Source organism: Lycium barbarum, chromosome 10 (assembly GCF_019175385.1).
Source record: "Lycium barbarum isolate Lr01 chromosome 10, ASM1917538v2, whole genome shotgun sequence".
In the NCBI taxonomy this organism is placed as follows: Eukaryota; Viridiplantae; Streptophyta; class Magnoliopsida; order Solanales; family Solanaceae; genus Lycium; species Lycium barbarum.
In genome coordinates, this window is record NC_083346.1 from 78,791,517 (window position 1) to 78,810,821 (window position 19,305).

Below are 19,305 nucleotides of genomic sequence, written 5' to 3' on the forward strand. Positions count from 1 at the left end.
CCGGCAGTGTTCATGAATTTAATGAATAATGTGTTTAGGCCGTTGTTGGATCTCTTTGTGATAGTGTTCATCGACGATATCCTGGTATATTCTCGCACAGAATCAGAACATGCAGATCATCTAAGAATAGATCTCGGCGTTCTTCGAGATCGGGAATTGTATGCAAAGTTTTCAAAGTGCGAGTTTTGGCTTAATTCTGTTGCATTCCTGGGTCATATTATTTCAGATGATGGTGTTCGAGTTGACACTCAGTGTTACACCTCTGAAATTTCTCCGTACTTGTATGATGAGTGGAATGATGAAGAGTTTGAGTGAATGATGTTTTATTAAGTCGGGAATGGCTAATTAAATTTTTGGAAATAAGAAAGTCGCGAAAATTTTTCAGCCCAGTGGTCGTATATGGCACTATACGGCCCGTAAAGTGATTTACGGACCGTATAGTGCAATCGTCCTCCAGCTTGTCAAAAATCCCAACTTTCTGTAAATTGTGAAAATGGTTAAAACCGATTTGGAGGACGGCCCGTAAACTGGTTTACGGACCGTAAACCTCAGTCGTAAATTGCCATAATCCCCAGCCAAACTTTTTGTTTCTGGGATGATTAAAAACGACCATGGAGGACGGACCGTAAATCAAAATACGGTCCGTATATGGTGGTTTACGACCACTGTTCATCCCGACGAGAATTCATTAAAGATCAGATTTGTGATTTTTAAAGGGAACTTAAGCCTCATTTTAACTAATTATTCATTCAACCAACTCAAGAAACTTCTAGACCTCTCCACAAACTTCATCTATAGAAATCCCAAAGAATCAAAAGAACATCAAGACCAACAACACCAAATTCATGAAATCAAGTGTAAGAACGCAACAAAAGATCATCTAAGTGAAGAAATTCCCAAGAAGGTGGAACTAGGGTTTTGGCTAATTGAAGTTTTTCAACTTAAGGATTGTTCAACCATCATCCAAGGTAAGTTTCATGATTTTTCCATGTTGTTTGAAGTATTGGAAAGCTTAGACACTTGAAATGTAGAAGAACATAAAAATGGGTCATTATTGAATGAATAGTGACATAAATGACTGATAGTGGAATGGAACTATGAATATTGAAGTGTGGTGAGTACTAATATGTTATAAATGATGTTTATATCATGAAACAAGCATTAAACGCATGAAAACTCAAGGACGAGCTAGAAGTAGAAATAAGGGAAAATTGAAGGAAAAGGTGGATTTTGCCAAATGTACGTAAATGACGATTGTTGATTATGATATTGCGAGTAATATTATGAATGTTGGGAGTTAATGTAAAATATGAGAAAAGTAGTATGAGCGAAGGAAGCGTTGTCCGACTTCTCCTAGAATTAGCGACGCGTTCTTATAGTCAGTTACTAATGTTGATACGAATTCTCTTATGAAGGTAACGACGTGATATCGACGGAGAACAAGTGAGCGATACCTTAGCTAAACGACCAAGGTATGTGAGGCTAGTCCTTCTTTCTAATGGCATGAATCTTTTAGCTTGAATCCCTATTCCTTTCATGAGTTTTTGCATTCCAAGGAGTTAAAAGCTTATACCTATGAATGTCTATATGAGATAAGTTATACAATATGATGACACTAGAATGATGATGATGTTATTCCTTGCCTACACTCACCTTATGTACTAGTCCTTTCAAGGTGAGGCAGAATGTCCATAATGGTCCCATAATGTAATCGGGGGATCACGACCTTACGTCCCCCCGATAGAGTAAAGTTGATCATGAGTCTTATATACGCATTATGATAAGATAAGTATTTTATGATAAGCATATTACTATGAGTATTTACGTTGAGCATGTCATGATTGCATTCACACCGGGCCTAGTTGGCCGGGCAGACACCGCTTCGGCGGGCGGCGATACGGATACACCACGACCTACGGGCGTGGGCAGACACCACTAGTGGGCGGCATGAGATGGTACCCCGGATGCGGGAGGCCTTGACGCGGGCTAATATTATTGATTATCACACCGTTCCGACACGGATGGGCAGCTTGCATATGATGCATACATGTCATGATGATGAGTATGAGTAAGATAGCATGCATTACTTCATTTATGATTATCAGTCAGATCCAGATGTCTCATGTTGATGTTATCCTCATATTATTGATGTTTCCTTTCATTATGTATGCCTCTCATACTCGGTACAATATTCGTACTGACGTCCTTTCTTCAGACGCTGTGTTCATGCCCACAGGTAGACAGAGAGGAGAGCTTGGCCCAGGTCCTCAGTAGCTGTCAGTTGATAGATAGCACTCCATTGTTCGGAGGTGCTTATGGCTATTCTTTTGATGTACATTCATATATGCATATTTTGGGCATGACGGAGTCTTGTTCCGTCTATGTATTCATTATGTTAGTAGAGGCTCGTAGATACGCAGTGTGGGTTAGATGGTCTCACAAGATGTTTTCATATCTATGTATATTATTTTGATGGCCAAGAGGCAAATGTATATAAAGTATTTATGTTTTGATTAAATATGATTTTCCTACAATTGGTATGTCAAATTGATAGAAGAGTATTAAATGAGCAAGACAAGCAGTAGAGTGAGTGGTGCTCGGTAATTGCTCTGGGTACCCGTCGCGGCCCCTAGCTGGGTCGTGACAGAAGTTGTATCAGAGCAGTTCATCCTAGAAAGTGTCTACGAGTCGTGTCTAGTAGAGTCTTGTTTATGGTGTGTTGCGCGCCACGCTAATAAACAAGAGGCTACAGGGCATTTAGGAAAATGACCATCTTTCTTCTCATGAGATTGTGCGATAGGGCCATGTCTAGGATTATATCATTCCTAAAAGTGCGTTATGGTTTCAGAAAAATGCCGCCGAAAGGAAAAGCTACAGCTGCCCAGAAAGGCAAAGCTACTACAAAGAGGCAGGCGGAAAGAGAGCCTCCGGCAAATGTAGTGGAAAGTGAATCGCAAAGTGAGGTCGCGCCCAATGTAGAAGAGCAGGGAGGAGCCTCAGCTCCGATTCCTCCACCGGGTGCTTCGGGTCAACAAGTGTCCGAGGCCATACATTTATTGACACAGTTGGTTGCCACTCAGGCACAACGACAGAATGCGGGCCCAAGTGATCGTTCGGCTAGTACAAGAGCCCGTGATTTCCTTACTCTAAACCCTCCAGAATTTTTCGGGTCGAAGTCGGATGAAGACCCACAAGGTTTTATCGATGAGATGTTGCGGACGCTGAAACGTATGCATGCTTCTGAGACCGAATCCGTGGAGTTGGCCTCATATAGACTTCGCGACGTGGCGGTACTATGGTATAAAAATTGGGATGGATATTGCCCGGATACAGGCCCATGCTCAGAACCTCGAGGAACGACAACGACATCAGAGAAGTGATCGTGAGGGTGACAGAAGACAAGGTAAGAGGGCTAGATCTATGGGGGAGAGCAGTGAGTACCGAGGGGGACCGAGACAGACGCATTCCTGGCACTCAGGTCAATCAGCGACCAGTGCACCTCCCAGATTCTCGGATAGGAGATTTGACCATTCTTTTCAGTCAGGCCAGGGGCAGAGTTCTAGGGCCTCAGATTCGCAGTCTAAGGGAGACTTTAGCCAGAGGAGACCTTTAGTACCGCGGTGTAGCCAGTGTGGAAAATTACATTCCGGACAGTGTCGTCAGGGTTCGGATGCTTGCTATGCTTGCGGGCAGGCTGGTCATATGATGAGAGATTGCCCTTCAGCCAGAGATAGAGCGGGGACTCAGCCCACAGGTTCAGCAGCGGGGTCTTCTTCAGTGCGCCCGACAGCACAGACTCCTCAGACTACAGCAGACAGAGGCAGAGGTAGAAAGGGAGCATCCACTTCAGGTGTCGTTCAGCCCCATGTGTATGCCTTAGCTGGGCGACAGGATCTTGAGTCTTCCCTAGACGTCGTTACAGGTACCCTGACTATATTTTCCCGTGATGTATATGCTCTGATTGATCCGGGTTCTACCTTCTCATATATTACTCCGTATATCGCTGATTGTGTTGGGGTGAGACCCAAGCCGATTAAACCTTTCGAGGTATTCACTCTGGTTGGTGATCCTGTAATAGCGAGGCAAGTATATAAGAACTATGTAGTCATTATATGTGATAGTCAGACAAGGGCCGATTTGATTGAACTTGAGATGCTAGATTTTGACGTAATTATGGGTATGGACTGGTTGGCATCATGCTATGCTAATGTTTGTTGCCGGACAAAGGTAGTTCGATTCCAATTTCCGGGAGAGCCCATACTTGAGTGGAAGGGTAATACAGCTTCCCCAAAGGGTAGGTTTATTTCCTACCTTAAGGCGAGAAAGATGATAGCCAAAGGTTATATTTGTCATCTAGTTCGAGTTTATGACACGGAAGCGGAAGTGCCAACTTTCCAGTCTGTCCCGGTAGTGAATGAATTCCCAGATGTGTTTCCCGACGAGTTACCAGGCCTTCCTCCAGAAAGGGAGATTGATTTCGCCATTGATGTATTACCAAACACCGAGCCTATCTCTATTCCTCCTTATCGAATGGCTCCAGCAGTACTGAAGGAGCTAAAAGCACAGCTAAAAGATTTACTTGAGAAGGGTTTCATCAGGCCCAGTTCCTCGCCATGGGGAGCACCAGTCTTGTTCGTAAGGAAGAAAGACGGTTCGTTACAAATGTGTATTGATTACAGACAGCTGAACAAAGTGACGGTGAAGAACAGATATCCCCTTCCTAGAATTGACGACTTATTCGATCAATTGCAAGGTGCTAAATGGTTCTCCAAGATAGATCTGAGATCGGGTTATCATCAGGTGAGAATTAGGGGAACGGATATTCCCAAGACTGCCTTCAGGACAAGATATGGTCACTACGAGTTTCGAGTAATGTCGTTCCGGTTGACGAATGCCCCGGAAGTGTTCATGAATTTAATGAATAATGTGTTCAGGCCGTTTTTGACTTTTTTGTGATAGTGTTCATCGACGATATTTTGGTGTACTCTCGCTCAGAGTCAGAACATGCAGATAATCTAAGAATTGTTCTTCGCGTTCTTCGAGATCGGGAATTGTATGCAAAGTTTTCAAAGTGTGAGTTTTGGCTTAATTCTGTTGCATTCCTGGGTCATATTATTTCAGATGATGGTATCCGAGTCGACTCTCAGAAAATAGAAGCTGTGAAGACTTGGCCAAGACCTACGACGCCTACGGAAGTTCGTTGTTTCCTTGGGTTAACAGGATATTATAGAATATTTGTAGAGGGCTTCTCATCTATTTCAGCCCCATTGAAAAAGTTGACCCAGAAATCGGCTAAATTCCAGTGGAATGATGCCTGTGAGCGTAGCTTCCAAGAGTTGAAAAACAGGTTGACCTCAGCGCCAGTGCTGACACTTCCAGAAGGATCAGATGGCTATGTAGTATATTGTGACGCCTCCGGTGTGGGATTAGGATGTGTATTGATGCAGAATGGGAAAGTTATTGCATATGCTTCGAGACAGTTGCGAAGACATGAACAGAATTATCCCACTCATGATCTTGAGTTAGCTGCTGTCATTCATGCATTGAAAATGTGGAGACACTACTTATATGTTGTGCACGTGGACATCTATACGGATCACAAAAGCCTTCAATATATTTTCAAACAGAAGGAGTTGAACCTGCGGCAAAGGCGATGGTTAGAATTACTGAAGGATTACGATGTGAACATTCTATATCATCCAGGGAAGGCGAATGTAGTAGCAGATGCACTTAGCCGCCGATCGATGGGTAGTTTATGTGGATTTCCTTCGGAAAAGCGAGAAATGGTTCGTGAGGTCCATCGGTTAGCAGGTCTCGGCGTACGGCCAATTGATTCAGGAGATGCAGGTATTAGCGTCAATGACCCCACAGTTTCATCATTGAATCTAGAAGTGAAGGAACGACAATATGAAGATCCTCAGTTAAGCCACTATCAAGATCTATCCCATGAAAAAGAAGGATCTCCATTCGAAGTTTCCATAGAATGGGTTCTTAGATATCGAGACAGGTTATGTGTACCGAATGTAGCAAACTTGCGCCAACGGATTTTAGAGGAAGCACATTATTCCCGGTATTCTATTCATCCAGGTGCAACTAAGATGTACGATGATCTTAAATCGATATATTGGTGGGATGGCATGAAGCGAGACATAGCAGAATTTGTAGCACAGTGCCCAAATTGCCAGCAAGTGAAGGCCGAGCATCAAAAGCCAGGAGGCTTATTGCAAGCAATGGAAATTCCTACGTGGAAATGGGAAGAAATTAACATGGATTTTGTGGTAGGATTACCCCGTACGCGAGGGAAGTATGATTCTATATGGGTGATCGTGGATAGACTCACGAAAGCAGCTCATTTTCTCCCCGTTAGAACCATATATTCAGCGGAAGAGTATGCTAAGTTGTATCTGAAGGAGATTGTACGACTTCACGGTATTCCTTTGGCCATTATCACAGACAGAGGGGCACAGTTCACAGCCAAGTTCTGGAAGTCCTTCCAAGAAGGTCTAGGTACCCAAGTTAAGCTCAGCACGACGTTCCATCCGCAGACCGACGGACAACCCGAGCGTACTATTAAGACCTTGGAAGATATGCTACGAGTGTGTGTGATGGACTTTGGTGGTAGTTGGGATGAGCATTTACCTCTTGTTGAATTTGCCTATAATAACAGCTATCATTCCAGCATTCAAATGGCTCCATACGAGGCCTTATATGGAAGAAAATGCAGATCTCCAATTGGATGGTTTGAAACCGGAGAAATACAGTTGATAGTCCCCGACTTGATCCAACACGCAGTTGAAAAGGTTAACGTGATTCGTGACCGACTGTTAACAGCTCAAAGTCGCCAAAAGTCTTATGCAGATAATCGCCGACGAGACTTGGAATTTCAAAAGGGCGATTGGGTGTTCCTGAAGGTATCGCCGATGAGGGGAGTGATGAGATTTGGTAAAAAGGGGAAATTGAGTCCAAGATACGTCGGACCTTATAAAATTATCCGCAAGGTGGGTCGAGTAGCCTACGAATTGGACTTGCCTTCAGAGCTCGAATTCGTACATCTAGTATTCCATCTTTCGATGCTCCGCAAGTGTATTGGAGACCCAACGAGAATAGTTCCAGTTGATGATGTGCAAGTAACAGAGAAGCTAACATACGAGGAGATGCCCATTGCCATTTTGGATAGACAAGTACGAAGGCTTCGGAATAAAGAGGTTGCTTCAGTCAAAGTTCTATGGCGGAACAATAATCGGGAAGAAATGACTTGGGAAGCGGAGAAGAAGATGAAATCTATGTACCCCCATTTGTTCCAATCCCCAGAAGAGATTCAAGATGAGACGTCGATGGTGTAAGGTATGTATATTTTAATTTTATGTTTTTGGTCGTGTGTGGCCATAAATGTGTGGATATTGTGATATAGCCCTGTGAGGCGAAGATATTGTGGGTTGTTGAAATGGAAAGGTAGTGTCCAAATTACAAAGGAAACTCTGGCAAATTTTTTCTAGAATTCCCAAGTGTCGAACATTCGAGGACGAATGTTCCAAAAGGGGGGAAGAATGTTACACCTCGGAAATTTCTCCGTACTTGTATGATGAGTGGAATGATGAAGAGTTGAGTGAATGATGTTTTATTAAGTCGGGAATGGCGAATTAAGAATATTTGGAAATAAGAAAGTCGCGGATAATTTTTCAGCCTAGTGGTCGTATATGGCACTATACGGCCCGTAAAGTGATTTGCGGACCGTATAGTGCAATCGTCCTCCAGCTTGTCAAAAATCCCAACTTTATGTAAATTGTGAAAATGGTTAAAAGCGACTTGGAGGACGGCCCGTAAACTGGTTTACGGACCGTAAACCTCAGTCGTAAATTGCCATAATCCCCAGCCAAACTTTCGGTTTCTGGGATGATTAAAAACGACCATGGAGGACGGACCGTAAATCAAAATACGGTCCGTATATGGTGGTTTACGACCACTGTTCATCCCGACGAGAATTCATTAAAGATCAGATTTGTGATTTTTAAAGGGGAGTTAAGCCTCATTTTAACTTATTATTCATTCAACCAACTCAAGAAACTTCTAGACCTCTCCACATACTTCATCTATAGAAATCCCAAAGAATCAAAAGAACATCAAGACCAACAACACCAAATTCATGAAATCAAGTGTAAGAACACAACAAAAGATCATCTAAGTGAAGAAATTCCCAAGAAGGTGGAACTAGGGTTTTGGCTAATTGAAGTATTTCAACTTAAGGATTGTTCAACCATCATCCAAGGTAAGTTTCATGATTTTTTCATGTTGTTTGAAGTATTGGAAAGCTTAGACACTTGAAATGTAGAAGAACATAAAAATGGGTCATTATTGAATGAATTGTGACATAAATGACTGATAGTGGAATGGAACTATGAATATTGAAGTGTGGTGAGTACTAATACGTTATAAATGATGTTTATATCATGAAACAAGCATTAAACGCATGAAAACGCAAGGACGAGCTAGAAGTAGAAATAAGAGAAAATTGGAGGAAAAGGTGGATTTTGCCAAATGTACGTAAATGACGATTGTCGATTATGATATTGCGAGTAATATTATGAATGTTGGGAGTTAATGTAAAATATGAGAAAAGTAGTATGAGCGAAGGAAGCGTTGTCCGACTTCTCCTAGAATTAGCGACGCGTTCTTATAGTCAGTTACTAATGTTGATACGAATTCTCTTATGAAGGTAACGACGTGATATCGACGGAGAACAAGTGAGCGATACCTTAGCTAAACGACCAAGGTATGTGAGGCTAGTCCTTCTTTCTAATGGCATGAATCTTTTAGCTTGAATCCCTATTCCTTTCATGAGTTTTTGCATTCCAAGGAGTTAAAAGTTTATACCTATGAATGTCTATATGAGATAAGTTATACAATATGATGACACTATAATTATGATGATGTTATTCCTTGCCTACACTCACCTTATGTACTAGTCCTTTCAAGGTGAGGCAGAATGTCCATAATGGTCCCATAATGTAATCGGGGGATCACGACCTTACGTCCCCCGATAGAGTAAAGTTGATCATGAGTCTTATATACGCATTATGATAAGATAGGTATTTTATGATAAGCATATTACTATGAGTATTTACGTTGAGCATGTCATGATTGCATTCACACCGGGCCTAGTTGGCCGGGCAGACACCGCTTCGGCGGGCGGCGATACGGATACACCACGACCTACGGGCGTGGGCAGACACCACTAGTGGGCGGCATGAGATGGTACCCCGGATGCGGGAGGCCTTGACGCGGGCTAATATTATTGATTATCACACCGTTCCGACACAGACGGGCAGCTTGCATATGATGCATACATGTCATGATGATGAGTATGAGTAAGATAGCATGCATTACTTCATTTATGATTATCAGTCAGATCCAGATGTCTCATGTTGATGTTATCCTCATATTATCGATGTTTCCTTTCATTATGTATGCCTCTCATACTCGGTACAATATTTGTACTGACGTCCTTTCTTCAGACGCTGTGTTCGTGCCCACAGGTAGACAGAGAGGAAAGCTTGGCCCAGGTCCTCAGTAGCTGTCAGTTGATAGATAGCACTCCATTGTTCGGAGGTGCTTATGGCTATTCTTTTGATGTACATTCATATATGCATATTTTGGGCATGACGGAAGTCTTGTTCTGTCTATGTATTCATTATGTTAGTAGAGGCTCGTAGATACGCAGTGTGGGTTAGATGGTCTCACAAGATGTTTTCATATGTATGTATATTATTTTGATGGCCAAGAGGCAAATGTATATAAAGTATTTATGTTTTGATTAAATATGATTTTCCTACAATTGGTATGTAAAATTGATAGAAGAGTGTTAAATGAGCAAGACAAGCAGTATAGTGAGCGGTGCTCGGTAATTGCTCCGGGTACTCGTCGCGGCCCCTAGCTGGGTCGTGACACTCAGAAAATAGAAGCTGTGAAGATTTGGCCAAGACCTACGACGCCTACAGAAGTTCGTAGTTTCCTTGGGTTAGCAGGATACTATAGAAGATTCGTAGAGGGCTTCTCATCTATTTCAGCCCCATTGACAAAGTTAACCCAGAAGTCGGCTAAATTCCAATGGAGTGATGCCTGTGAGCGTAGCTTCCAAGAGCTGAAAAACAGGTTGACCTCAGCGCCAGCGCTAATACTTCCAGAAGGATCAGATGGCTATGTAGTTTATTGTGACGCCTCCGGTGTGGGATTAGGATGTTTATTGATGCAGAATGGGAAAGTTATTGCATATGCTTCGAGACAATTGCGAAAACATGAACAGAATTATCCCACTCATGATTTCAGCTAGCTGCGGTCATTCATGCATTAAAAATGTGGAGACACTACTTATATGGTGTGCACGTGGACATCTATACGGATCACAAAATCCTTCAATATATTTTCAAACAGAAGGAGTTGAACCTGCGGTAAAGGCGATGGTTAGAATTACTGAAGGATTACGATGTGAACATTCTATATCATCCAGGGAAGGAGAATGTAGTAGCAGATGCACTTAACCGCCGATCGATGGGTAGTTTATGTGGAGTTCGTTCGGAAAAGCGAGAAATGGTTCATGAGGTCCATCGGTTAGCAAGTCTCGGCGTATGGCCAATTGATTCAGGAGATGCAAGTATTAGCGTCAATGACCCCACAATTTCATCATTGAATCTAGAAGTGAAGGAACGGCAATATGAAGATCCTCAGTTAAGCCACTATCTAGATCTATCTCAGGAAAAGGAAAAGTCTCCATTCGAAGTTTCCATAGAAGGGGTTCTTAGATATCGAGGCCGGCTATGTGTACCGAATGTGGCAAACTTGCGCCAACGGATTTTAGAGGAAGTACATTATTCCTGGTATTCTATTAATCCAGGTGCAACCAAGATGTACCACGACCTCAAATTGATATATTGGTGGGATGGCATAAAGCGAGACATAGCAGAATTTGTAGCACAGTGCCCAAATTGCCAGCAAGTGAAGGCCGAGCATCAAAAGCCAGGAGGCTTATTGCAAGCAATGGAAATTCCTACGTGGAAATGGGAAGAAATTAACATGGATTTTGTGGTAGGATTACCCCGCACGCGAGGGAAGTATGACTCTATATGGGTGATCGTGGATAGACTCACGAAAGCAGCTCATTTTCTCCCCGTTAGAACCACATATTCAGCGGAAGATTATGCCAAATTGTATCTCAAGGAGATTGTACGACTTCATGGTATTCCTTTGGCCATTATCACAGACAGAGGGGCACAGTTCACAGCCAAGTTCTGGAAGTCCTTTCAAGAAGGTCTAGGTACTCAAGTTAAGCTCAGCACGGCGTTCCATCCGCAGACCGACGGACAAGCCGAGCGTACTATTCAGACCTTGGAAGATATGCTACGAGCATGTGTGCTAGACTTTGGTGGTAGTTGGGATGAGCATTTGCCTCTTATTGAATTTGCCTATAAAAACAGCTATCATTCCAGTATTCAAATGGCCCCGTATGAAGCCTTATATGGAAGAAAATGCAGATCTCCAATTAGATGGTTTGAAACCGGAGAAGTACAATTGATAGGCCCCGACTTGATCCAACAAGCAGTTGAAAAGGTTAAAGTGATTCGAGACCGACTATTAACAGCTCAAAGTCGCCAAAAGTCTTATGCAGATAATCGCCGACGAGACTTGGAATTTCAAGTGGGCGATTGGGTGTTTCTGAAGGTATCGCCGATGAAGGGAGTAATGAGATTTGGCAAGAAGGGAAAGCTAAGTCCAAGATATATCGGACCCTACCAGATCATTCGCAAGGTGAGTCGAGTAGCCTATGAATTGGACTTGCCTTCAGAGCTCGAATCCGTGCATCCAGTATTTCATGTTTCGATGCTCCGCAAGTGTATTGGAGAACCAACAAGAATAGTTCCGGTTGAGGATGTGCAAGTAACAGAGAAGATAACATACGAGGAAATACCCATTGCCATTTTGGATAAACAAGTACGAAGGCTTCGGAATAAAGAGGTTGCTTAAGTCAAAGTTCTATGGCGGAACAATAATCGGGAAGAAATGACTTGGGAAGCGGAGGAGAAGATGAAATCTATGTACCCCCATTTGTTCCAATCCCCAGAAGGGATTCAAGATGAGACGTCGATGGTGTAAGGTATGTATGTTTTAATTTTATGTTTTTGGTCGTGTGTGGCCATAAATGTGTTGATATTGTGATATAGCCCTGTGAGGCGAAGATATTATGGGTTGTTGTAATGGAAAGGTAGTGTCCAAATTACAAAGGAAACTCTGGCAAAAATCTTCTAGAATTCCCAAGTGTCGAACATTCGAGGACGAATGTTCCAAAAGGGGGGAAGAATGTTACACCTCGGAAATTTCTCCGTACTTGTATGATGAGTGGAATGATGAAGAGTTTGAGTGTATGATGTGTTGTTAAGTCGGGAATAGCTAATTAGGAATTTTTGGAAATAAGAAAGTCGCGGAAAATTTTTCAACCCAATGGTCGTATATGGCACTATACGGCCCGTAAAGTGATTTACGGACCGTATAGTGCAATCGTCCTCCAGCTTGTCAAAAATCTCAACTTTCTGTAAATTGTGAAAATGGTTAAATACGACTTGGAGGACGGCCCGTAAACTGGTCTACGGACCGTAAACCTCAGTCGTAAATTTCCATAATCCCCAGCCAAACTTTCTATTTCTGGGATGATTAAAAAAGACCATGGAGGACGGACCGTAAACCACAATACGGTCCGTAAACTGCAATTTACGACCACTGTTCATCCCGACAAATTTTCATTAAAGACCAGATTTTGAATTATTAAAAGGAAACTTAAGCCCATTTCACGTCATTTTTCATCCAAACACTTCACGAAGGCCCTAGAGTGTTCTTCAACACTTCAACTCTAAGAATATCAAGAAAATCCAAGGAAACCTAAGATTTTCAACACCAAATTCATGAAATCAAGTGTAAGAAGACAATAAAGGATCATCTAAGTGAAGAAATTTCAAAGAAGGTGGAACTAGGGTTTTTGGATAATTGAAGTATTTCAACTTAAGGATTGTTCAACCATCATCCAAGGTAAGTTTCATGATTCTTCCATGTTGTTTGAAGTATTGGAAAGCTTAGACACTTGAAATGTAGAAGAACATAGAAATGGGTCATTACTGAGTGAATAGTGACATAAATGAATGATAGTGGAATTGAATTACGAATGTTGAAGTATTGTGAGTACAAATACGTTATAAATGATGTTTATATCATGAAACAAGCATTTAATGCATGAAAACGCAAGGATGAGCTAGAAGTAGAAATAAGGGAAAATTGGAGGAAAATTGCCGATTTTGCCAAATGTACGTAAATGACGATTGTCGATTATGATATTGCGAGTAATATTATGAATGTTGGGAGTTAATATAAAACATGAGAAAAGTGGTATGAGCGAAGGAAGCGTTGTCCGACTTCTCCTAGAATTAGCGACGCGTTCTTATAGTCAGTTACTAATGTTGATACGAATTCTCTTATGAAGGTAACGACGTGATATCGACGGAGAACAAGTGAGCGATATCTTAGCTAAACGACCAAGGTATGTGAGTCTAGTCCTTCTTTCTAATGGCATGAATCTTTTAGCTTGAATCCCTATTCCTTCCATGAGTTCTTACATTCTAAGAAGTTAAAAGCTTATACCTATGAATGTCTATATGAGATGAGTTATACGATATGATGACACTAGAATGATGATGATGTTATTCCTTGCCTACACTCACCTTATGTACTAGTCCTTTCAAGGTGAGGCAAAATGTCCATAATGGTCCCATAATGTAACCGGGGGATCACGACCTTACGTCACCCCGATAGAGTAAAGTTGATCATGAGTCTTATATACGCATTATGATAAGATATGTATTTTATGATAAACATATTACTGTGAGTATTTACATTAAGCATGTCATGATTGCATTCACACCGGGCCTAGTTGGCCGGGCAGACACCGCTTCGGCGGGTGGCGATACGGATACACCACGACCTACGGGCGTGGGTAGACACCACTAGTGGGCGGCATGAGATGGTACCCCGGACGCGGGAGGCATGGACGCGGGCTAATATTATTGATTATCACACCGTTTCGACATGGACGGGCAGCTTGCATATGATGCATACATGTTATGATGATGATTATGAGTAAGATAGCATGCATTACTTCATTTATGAGTATCAGTCAGATCCAGATGTCTCATCTTGATGTTATCCTCATATTATTGATGTCTCCTTTCATTATGTATGCCTCTCATACTCGGTACAATATTCGTACTGACGTCCTTTCTTCGGATGCAGTGTTCCTGCCCACAGGTAGACAGGGAGGGGAGCTTGGCCCATGTCCTCAGTAGCTGTCAGCTGATAGATAGCACTCCATTGTTCGGAGGTGCTTATGGCTATTCTCTTGATGTACATTCATATATGCATATTTTGGGCATGACGGAGTCTTGTTCCGTCTATGTATTCATTATGTTAGTAGAGGCTCGTAGATACGCAGTGTGAGTTAGATGGTCTCACAAGATGTTTTCATATGTATGTATATTATTTTGATGGCCAAGTGGAAATGTATATAAAGTATTTATGTTTTAATTAATTATGATTTTCCTATAATTGGTATGTAAAATTTATAAAAGAGTATTAACTGAGCAAGATAAGTAGTAGAGTGAGCGGTGCTCGGTAACTAGCTCCGGGTACCCGTCGTGGCCCCTAGCTGGGTCGTGACAGTCTGGCTAAATCGGGCACCTCTGCCTGGGTGCCCCTCGAAGATGTGCCTACCTCACTACTGGCTCGTGCTGCCAAGCGATTCATTAGCAGGGAATTATGGACGGTTATCTGCATGTTGTCATCCACTTAGAGGCACAACCTTTTAGTCACCTCATCTGAATTCTCACCAAGTAGATCCACATCGTGCCACTTCCTTTTACCTTTGTTCTGAATTGAGGAGTCATCCTCATCATTCTTCTCTATCAAATTTTAGACATATATGAGCGACGATATATCCACCGGTATCATCGAAGTAGGATCCTCCAAGTCATTCTGCTCTCTCGCCCACAATGCCTGAATATCAGCTTTCAACTTATTAAGCTCTTCCCGAAGTGGTCCCAAATCACCCCGGGTCTTGCCTTTTCTAATACAGCCAGTCCCGTCTCAAAACCCTCAAGTCTTGCAAGGATAACCCCATGAGACTGCTCAGTCGCTGTCTGCACCGGTACTATAGCATCCTTGATCTTTTTTTTCATAAACTTCCGGATCTGCTCCATGATGATAGAAACCTGCTTATCAACCCTTATTTCTTTGATTGCAATCTCTTTAAAGTTTTCTTTGATAAATGCAAAGGGGTCAGCTCCTCTTTGTACTGCAGGTAGAGGAACAACTGAATAAGTAGGACCTACTGAAGAAGTAAGCGCAGCTGTTGTAGGTGATGATGTAGCAGTAGTAGCTGGGATAGTAGCAGTAGTAGCCGAGGCAGTAGCAGTGGGGAGGTGCCTCTGTGGTGGCATCCCCTATAGCCCCAAGACTAGGGTCGTCCTGAGTCTCTCTATAGTCAGCAGACATCTCTAGCAATGCACATCATTATCATCATCTTTGCTCTTTCTCCAGTCAGCAACATGTGAGGCCCGAGTACAATGATCACTGAATGGAATGCTCGTCACACTAGATTTCCTACACAACTCAGTAATGAGGCACGGGAACATCAATGAGGTGGCTGGCTGTGGTGCTCTCTCTCTCTGATCTCCCCAGCAATCGGTCGCCCCATATTTATCATATACCTGGACATCAAAGCTACGACTACCACAACCTAGGTGTGAGGGAATTGTCATTTTGTGTGGGGAGCAACCTGTACCTCACTAAACTCCACCAAAATTTGGCTTCCAGTGTGAGAGTCCTCTTAAGAATATTTGAGTTTGGATTAGTCAGCCAAGGAGAATTGGCCCTTGCTATCACAGTTACTATCCATTTAAGCACAATGTTTGTCCCTCGCCTCTCCTATTTATTCACATATTCGGCGTCGTTGGATGGTGCCACATAATCATCGTCAAAGTAGACTTTGTTTATTACTTTGCTGGTGATATCCACTTTGACATTTCAGACCGTAACTTTAACTGGCATTGGGACTCGCTGTATGGGTTGGCCTGGTCTTTTCATCTGCATTAGAGTGGTCCCATATGATGTATATAATTCCTAAACAAGTACCGAAAAATATTCACCATGAGGGTCACCGAAGATGTTACACCTCGAAACATTTTGCATGGTTTGCGTCGTAAGTAAACTAACGTAAGCTTGGAGAGGTCATGGAACCCTTATAAGATTAAGGAATACTTTTAACAAGTGCCAAGAAAGTTTCAAAAGGTTTCGGGATCAAGCGAATCGAAGAAATTAAGTTTGTTGAAATTTTGGAAAACTTGGCAAAATTTTGGACAGGAAATTCTGGTCGAACTTGAGGGAGGTGTATCTCCTAGAATATGAGGAGTTATGGAATGTATAACTATGTAAATTGAATTTCATTGACTCTAGTTTCCAATGCAACAAACCGTTCGTGGCTACGACATCGGAGTAGAAAGTTATGGGCGTTTCAAAATAGGTTGCCAGATGTCTTCTCCGCGGGGTCCATTTGGAAAGTCGGTGGAACCGACTTTCAAAGGGTATAAATACCCAATTATTCCCCCTTTATCATCATTTATACTTCTTTTGAGCTCTAGAAACATTTATATACTTCTCCTAAACACTTATAGCCCCTTAGATCAAGAATTCAACAAGATTACACTAAACTAGTTCATGAAAAGTGATTGTTCTTGCTTTTACTTGATGTTGTGATGAGTTTGGTCTTGAAGAAAGTTAGTGTGGCCAAAGTTCTTCAAGTATAAGGTATGTTCTTCATCTTGACTTTGATATTGAGTTGTTTTGGAGGAATTTAATGGTTTAAAGTGAAGGAAAACATAGTATAAAGGTCGTAGTTTGATATGTTGATGTTGTTGGCTTATGGGCTGATTTTTAAAGGAAGTTTCGGACGGATTTGTATATGTTTGCCATATAGTATCTTGATTATGTTATTGTTGATGTTGTTAATGATGTTTAGAGTTGTTTTGGAATTTGGAGGAAGTAGATGATATAGGGGAAATGCTGTCCAAATTCTGCTAACTTATTAACTAGCTAAGTTTGAGTGTGTAAGTGTTCTTATGGCCTGATTGTTGTATGAATCATCTTGGATGTAGATTTGCAGGTTCAGAAGGTAGACTTTGAGTGGCTATGGAAGTAGCAAGATATGTTAAGGCTGTCTCTTTCTTTCCTAAGGCATGATTCCATTGCTTCGAGCTTACACAAAGTATGTCCATAATGATTACTCTCTTAGAAATACTAAAACCCTATGCTTTTTGGTGTTCTTACGATATTATTGATGTTGGTCTCATCTTATGATTATTATTCCTTCAAGGTGAGATATGCCAATGATGTTAGCACCACAATGGAAATCGGAGGTTTACCGACCTTACGTCACTGCGATGAATTTAGAAATGTGTTCTTAAGGAATGGTTGCTAAGGCATGAACAGTATGCTAGTAGAAGATTCCTAATGAGGTACTTAATGTTAGAAGGAAGACTTACGATATATCCAGAAATTAACTAAGGATTAGTTAACTAGGAAGAAGTCTTATTGACCTGGAAATGTGATTATAAGTCTTATGAAATCATGTAGGCATTAACGGATAAGTAATGATCATGAAGAGTGCATAGAAATCACCCATAGAGGTCTGGTTATGATGTTGATTATATTTACTATTAGGCTACAACTAGCTAGGCAGATTATGTATCACTATTTACTACCGAGCTATGATCGGTTGGGCAGATATGTATTTACCACCATGCTACGGCAGGTTGGGCAGTTACCACTGATCAGTCGGGCATACACGCTCTACCATCGGGCGATAATCGGCGGGCAGTTACCACCGTGCTACTGTCGGTCGGGCAGTTACCACTGATCAGTTGGGCAGATAGCACCAAGATGATAAGTAAGTCAGAGTAACAGTATTGCACATAGATGAAGTTAAGCACAAGAGAGTATAGAGAGACATATATGCTAGATTCTCATTGGTAAGTCAGAAACACCAGGTTGATTCTTATCCTCCTTCTTTGCAGTATATGTTTAATATGTTGCATTTCCGCCTTACTTACTCGGTACATTATTCGTACTGACGTCTTTTTGTTTGTGGACGCTGTGTTCATGCCCATACGTATAGACAAACGAGACGAGGATCCTCCACAATAGGCTGCCTCCAGGTACCAGCTCTGATTGGTGAGCTCCACTTCTTCCTGGAGCATTGCCGAGTCAAGGATTGTATATGTATTTTTGTGTTACGAGTACGTCGGGGGCCCTGTCCCAACTTATACACTTTGGCTATGTTCTTAGAGGCTTAGCAGACAATTTCCTATATACAGCTTAGTCATGTCTTGTCAGTTGTTATGTTGGCCTCACGGGCCCATTGTACATATACATATGCATGATATTATGTTCATGGTTGGCCTCTTTGGCCTTATTTTGTCATTCGAGACATAGATGATGTGAGATATAGTTTGGCCCGCTCGACCTTAGTAAGGAACCGGGTGCTAATCACGCCTCACCTAGGCTGGGACGTGACAGAAGACCTCAAACCTATAAAGGTGGAGTGCATCAACAGTGCGAGGGTAGGTATCTAATCCCTTAAAAGTAATTCACCACTCCTCCCAAACGTTTCTTTGCGGCTTCCCCCCTTTCTTCGTCAGTTCTAACCTCTGGTCGAATAGTCTTTTGGATCCCTCAATCCCAAACCGCAGGCTATCATCTGCCAATTGTTTGCTCATCACCTCTAACCTTTTGACTTCCTCTTCATTGCCTAGGACTGGAGGATTAGCTGAAGGCTCAGTGGCTGAGCCACTTTCCTGTTCAGTATCTTCATCACTAGAGTTAGATGAGGAAGATTCCCCCTCTTCAGATTAGGAGGAATCAGGTGATGGTGTTGTGTTTTGGGGTGTGGATATTCCAGCGACCCTTATCTCTTTTAGTGGCATGAGCTCCTCTTACTCCTCCTCTTGGTTGGAGGGCACATCCCGTAGTAGGGTTTGTATGGTTGTCTTGTTTTGACCTCGACCTCTTCCAGTTGGATGGGACCCTCCACCTCTTCTACTGGTGTTTTTCGGAGGCAAACCTGTAGAGGGACATCATTAATTACACCGAACTAAAGCAAAAGAAAGAAAGATTTTTTATAGATGGCCGTATAAAAGAATACCAACCGTATAATAATATACA